The sequence below is a fragment of the Aethalodelphis obliquidens genome, unplaced genomic scaffold (genome assembly GCF_003676395.1).
Source record: "Aethalodelphis obliquidens isolate GAN/ISIS:26980383/991018 unplaced genomic scaffold, ASM367639v1 scaffold21, whole genome shotgun sequence".
NCBI classification, from domain to species: domain Eukaryota; kingdom Metazoa; phylum Chordata; class Mammalia; order Artiodactyla; family Delphinidae; genus Aethalodelphis; species Aethalodelphis obliquidens.
Genome location: NW_020837965.1, coordinates 26316718 through 26322717, shown reverse-complemented (window position 1 = coordinate 26322717; position 6000 = coordinate 26316718). Strand labels below are relative to the sequence as shown.

Here is a 6000-nt window from a genome sequence, read left to right as displayed (position 1 = left end):
CTGAGCGCTCTGTGGGCCCATCATTAAGGAGCTCCCTTCCTTTTTCCCAGTAAGAAGAACCACAGTGCAGTCCCCGGACTCCACACGTAATCTACCTGCCCCAGTGTGTGGACTCAATTCACATTCCCTTGGCTGACTGAGATCAACATCCCCTTCCATGCCTGCTGCTTCAGTGGTATAAGAAACCAGAAACAGCCCGTCGGGGGAGGGGACAGCCTCGGCTTTAATTCACTTTAATTCATTGGAAGCATGACTGTGTTTCCTGATGGAGGCATTCCTTTCTTGGACACTAGCCCAAGGTCACAGGAAGGAAAGCAAAAATTCCTCCAGTGCGTTCTTTCTTTGGTGTAATCGTGGGGAGGGGCCGCTCCCACCTCCATTGCTTGGTTCCTGGACCCATGCGTTTGGGCTGTGGGAGAATGGCACCATATAATGCCTGCTGGGTCAAGGCATACACTACACCCTGGAGAAGAGCGCTTGAACCTTGCAGGGTGTTGGCTCTCAACAAGCACCATAACTAGTCTTCTACAGACCCTTCCACCATTCTCCCCAGCCAGCTGCTTCTGGGTGATGGGGCACATACATGGTAAGTCCAGGGAATTTCATGGACTTGAGCTCTCTGCCACACTTTCTTCAACAAAAAGTGAGTCCCTTGGCGGTCCACTGGCGGCCCAGTGGTTAAGACTTTGCCTTACAATGCAGGGAGTGTGGGTTCAATCCCTGGTCAGGGAGCTAAGATCCCACATGCCTCGTGGCCAAAAAAACCAGAAAACATAAAACAGAAGCAAGATTGTAACAAATTCAATAAAGACTTTAAAAATGATCCACATCAAAAATCTTTAAAAAATAATAAAATATTTTTTAAAAAATGAGTCCCTCAGTCCAAGGCAATGTTGCTTCAGTTGCCATGGTGATGGATAAATAAAGCATTCTCTGAGTCCACAAATGGCAGTGTCGGGAGAAGCAATGTGGCTGGAAAGGCAAGTTCTGACCTGAAATATACAAGGGCAAAACAAATCACTGTCTCTTACATGATGAAAGAGGTCCTATATCTCCAGGCAACTGCCTGGTCCCTCTGGGGAATGGCACCATATTAAGAGCTCAGCGTGGGTCCCTGCTGGTGACAAGGTGGGCTCTCAGCCATAATGGAAACCAAGTCAGCCGGGCTGAGGGAAGTTTGTGTGGCTGAGCCCCTGCGGAGCCTCCATTCCTGCCTCCTTGGCCACTTGGACATGGACCCGTTGAGCAAGCACTGGGGCAGGGGAGGAAAGAGGCTGACGTCCTTGGAGTAGGTCATCTTGTCCACTTGACACGCAAGAGCTTCCTCCATGGTAGATGTCCTTTGGTGAGTATCTATTCTCACTCTGTGCCCGTTCTGAGAGCTCCATCTGCTTGCCTTTCCCCCAGATCTCCTAGAAAAAGTATTCTTTCCAAGTCCCTGATCAGCTGGCCAACCTGTTAGCCACTGCCCATGAGTCAACATAGAATCAACATTTTTGCCTCTGGAAGAATTTCTCTTCACTGTGGTCCTTCAGGGCTTCTTCTGAGTGTGTCTGTAAAGCCACAGCCATCCATCTCTGGCTGGAGTCACCACCCCAGGCAGACAAATCTTTAAATCAGGCACACACCTTTTCATCCTCTGTTGACTGATCACCACGCTTCCCATGAGGGCATAGCTGTGAGTTTAAAAGAGTTGGTAATTCAGTAGGAGCAGGTACCATGGCGTCTAAGTCGCCTACTCATGAAGTTTCCTTGTTCCTTCCAGGTCTGTCAGGGACCAGTTTCATTTTACAATGGAATGCTGCGTGCATATCCACGTTTAAGATTTAGTAGATACGATAAATCTATTTTATGATGGACAGCTTGAGTCATAGTTTCTTGGTATCCATGGCCAGGCATTAAGTCGCCACTTAGATCCAGCAGCAAGCCAGGAGCTCCCTTTGAAATGGAGGAAAGTTGCTGGCAGAAGAAGGCATGGCCTGACTCCAAAACTCTGGGTGCACACACAGTGATTTTCCTATTGGGACTTGCTCCACAGAGCACCTCTGTCTGCCACACACACTAAAAACAACAGGTTCTGCTGGATCATGGGGTTTAAGTGGCAAGGCAGCTTGCATCAAAGCCTAGACCTGATGAAGAACCCATTTGTTCTCTGGGTTCCACTCAAAATTAGCAGTCTTAGTGGGTACCCAGTAAATGGATTAGAGAAGCTTACCCAAGCAGTAAATGTGTCTATAAAATCCGAAGAAGCCAGTCAGGCAATGGACCTCTGTCCTCATGATGGGCCTTTGTATGTCTGAAAATGTCTTTATTTCCACCTTCATTTTTGAAAGATACTTTTGCTCGGTATAGAATTCTAGGCTGGCGGTTAACTTTTTTCTTTTGGTCCTTTAAAGATGTTGCTCCAATGTCTTTTCATTCACGTAATTTCCAATGAGAAATTTGTTGCTCTGCACGTAACGTGTCTTTTTTCACCCTCTGGCTATTTTTTTCCTCCTTATCACTGGTGTTGATTATGATGTGCCTTAGTATAGTTGTTTGTTTTTTGGGTTTTTTTTTTTTTTGATGTTTCTTGTGCTTGGGGTTCATTGAACGTCTTAGATTTGTGATTTATGGTTTTCATCGAGTTTGGAAAATTTTCAGCCATTATTTCTTCAATTTTTTTTTTCTGTCCCTCCTCTTTCTTGCTCTTCTCCTTTGGGATTCCAATCCACATATTGGACCACTTGATATTGTCCTACAGTTCACTGATGTTCTGTTTATTTTTTAAATTCTTTTTTTCCTCACTGTTTTATTTCGGATAAGCTCTATTGCTACGCCTTCAAATTCAGTAATATTTTCTTGTGTGATGCCTAACTTGCCATTAATCCCATACAGTGTGTTTTTCATCTCAGAAAGTGTAGTTTTCATCTCTTAAAGTTCTCTTAGGTTTTTTAAAAATGTCTTTTATGATTCTATAAACTTTTAAAAAAATTTATTTACTTTATTATTTTCTTTTTTGGCTGCGTTGGGTCTTCGTTGCTGCATGCAGGTTTTCTCTAGTTGCGGCAAGCGGGGTCTACTCTTCATTGCGGTGCATGGGCTTCTCATTGCAGTGGCTTCTCTTGTTAGGGAGCATGGGCTCTAGGCACGCGGGCTTCAGTAGTTGTGGCACACAGGGTCAGTAGTTGTGGCGCACGGGCTTAGCCGCTCTGCAGCATGTGGGATCTTCCTGGACCAGGGCTCGAACCCATGTCCCCTGCATTGGCAGGCAGATTCTTAACCACTGTGTCACCAGGGAAGTCCCTCTATTAACTTTTTGAACATGTGGAATACAGCTTTCATAACTGCTTTCATGTCTTTCTCTGTTAATTCTAACATCTGTGTAAGTGCTGGGTGGATTTTGATTATTTGCTTATTCTCCTCACTATGGTTGTGTCTTCTTGCCTGCTTGAATGTCTACTAGTCTTTGATTAGATACCAGACGTTGTCATTTTACCTTTTTGGGTGCTGGATATTTTTCTGTTCCTGTAAATTTTCTGGAGCTCTGTTCTGGGATGCAGTTAAGTTAGTTGGAAACGGTTTAATACTTTTGGGTCTCATTTTTATGATTTGTTAGTAGGCAGATCTGGAGCAATGCTCAGTCCAGGGCTAGTTCCCACTCCCAAGGTATAACCTTCTAGAGAATTCTGCCCAGTGCTGGTGAATTAACAAGTTTTTCTAGTCTGACTGCTGCAAAACAACACTATTTTCAGTGTAGGTGAGCACCAGGCACTATGCCTGGTTCTTTCCCCAGCCTTGGGTAGTTTCTTTCTACGAAAGTGCTAGTCAGTATGCTGTTGGGTACTCAGGGGGACCCTCTGCTGATCTCCTGGTTCTCTCTCTGTGCAGCTTACTCCTCTCTGGTACTTTGTCCTGAGCCTTCCAGCTGCCAGACCCTCAGCTCTGCTTCCTCATCTCAAGCAGCCCACGGGGCTCCCCCACCAGTCCCCTCTCCCTGGATGGGCAGCCATAGGGATCACTTTTGTTTATGGTGGCTGAGGGATCACAGTCCTTTGTCCCCTGGCTTCTAGCATCGTGAAAATCGTTGTTTCATGTATTTTGACTATTTTCTTCACTGTTTCAGGTAGGAGGGTAAATCTGATCCCCATTACTCCATCTTGGTTGAAAGCAGAAGTTAATTTGCGTTTTCCTGTCAATAAGGTTGAGCACATTCTCATATATCTATTGATCCTTTGTGTTTCTTCTTCTGTACAACACACCCTTGTTCATATTATTTGCTTGTGTTCCTTTTGGATTACTTTCATTTGTTCTTAAGGATTTGAAAGGGCACTTTTCAGTGTAAATGGCAAGACCCTTGCTCACACTGGTTTAAAGAAAAGAGGAAATTTTATTGTTTACGTAACAAAATACCCCCTGCTCCTTCTCTCTTTCTAACAGGAACTGTGGCTGTTGGGGTGATGTCCCACCATCACAACATGGGCTACAAAGCAGGGATCAGCCACCTGCAGCCTGTGGGCCAAGTTCCTTTTCTGTAAGTAAAGCTTTTCTGGGGCACATGCTCATTTGTTTACATATTGTCTATGGCTGTTTTCATGCCATAGCAGTAGAGGCAGAGACTAGGATATGAAAAACCTGAAGTATTTACTATCTGGACCTTGGCTGAAAAAGCTCACCTGCCCCTGGTCTAAAGCAAAAGATGAGAAATTCTCTCTCCCAGTTTTTTTTTCTTTTTTAAAAAATTTATTTGGCTGCACCGGGTCTTTGTTGCAGCACGTGGAATCTTAGTTGCCACGTGCGGGATATTTAGTTGCAGCATGAAGACCCTTTGTTGCAGGATCTAGTTCCCTGACCAGGGATCGAACCAGAGCCCCCAGCATTGGGAGTGTGGAGTCTTAACGGCTGGACCACCAGGGAAGTCCCTCTCCCAGTTTAGTATACAACATCCTAAAGGAGTTCACCTATTGGCCTGGCGTGAATCATATGGTGCCCCTGATCCGGGGTCGCTGTGGGTGGAGGGGAGATGGAGAGCTGACCAGCCACCTCGGGTGACATGTCCACCCCCTGTGGCGGCCACTCTAGGATCCCATGAGCAGAGTGGAGCCAGAACAAAGACTTACGGGGAATGGGGTTCAGGGGACAGGGGGTGCCAGGCAGACAAACACCAGACTGTCCAGCAAAGGGACGATGACCTTTGTCTTGTGTCCATGTACAAGGGATTGCTCAGTGAGCTTCAAAAGCAGCCCTCCATTTTGGGGCACAGTGGACTGGGGATGGACTCCCAGCCGGGAAAGAAGGCTCACGAGCTGCTTTGGAGCCAGAGCCAGGAGTGTGCTGCTGTGTGGGCACCTGCCTGCTCTGGAACATCTGTCGGGGTGAGGGGTGCTTCCTGTGGACAGACGTGAGCTGTGTGGACAGATGTGAGTTGCATGGATGGGTCATCTTAGGTCCTGTCCAGTGGTCTCCATGGAAGGGCAGAGGGTCCCCTGCAGGCACCAGATAAACACCCACCCAGAAAAGTGATACTGCTGCCCAGGAGAGAGAATATCAGGGAACTGTTGGGGAGCCTGTGAATGTTCCCAGGAGAGAGGGGTCAGCTTACACGTTGCCAGACCAGAGGTGAGGCCATAGCCCTCCCCAGTGCCTCTCCGTTCTTCCTCTCTGGCAGCCGCCCCGGATGGGTGGAAGCAGGGCCGAGCTAGCTGAGCGGCTTGCGGGAAGGAACGAGGGAGACTGCTGAGCACAGCCCCCTTTCCCCAGAGTTCATCCCAGGCCCTAAAGGGCCCAAGGTAAGATTTAAAGTTAAATCAGGTTCAAAGGTTTGACTCTGTAGACCTGGACGCTCTAACTTCTGAACTGAGACATTGTTTGTGACTCGGTTACTGTATGTTGTACACGTTTCAGGGTCTGAGGCTAAGGCTAGCCTTAGTCTGGCTTGCAGTGTTGCAAAGACCAGAAACCCACCGTACCAGCCTATGTAGGAGGAGTTTATTGTAAAGATACTGTTATGGACTGAATGTT

General features: G+C 47.0%; 1 protein-coding gene across 1 annotated transcript in view; it reads left to right on the top strand.

Moving 5' to 3' along the window:
- Positions 1-1127: 1127 nt before the first annotated feature.
- Positions 1128-6000, top strand: part of CDC42BPB (CDC42 binding protein kinase beta) — a 121029-nt gene continuing 116156 nt past the window's right edge. The window contains exons 1-2 of the mRNA XM_027120648.1: positions 1128-1345; positions 4420-4513. The gene's annotated coding sequence lies outside the window, so the exon portion shown is untranslated. The remainder of the gene's footprint in view (positions 1346-4419; positions 4514-6000) is intronic.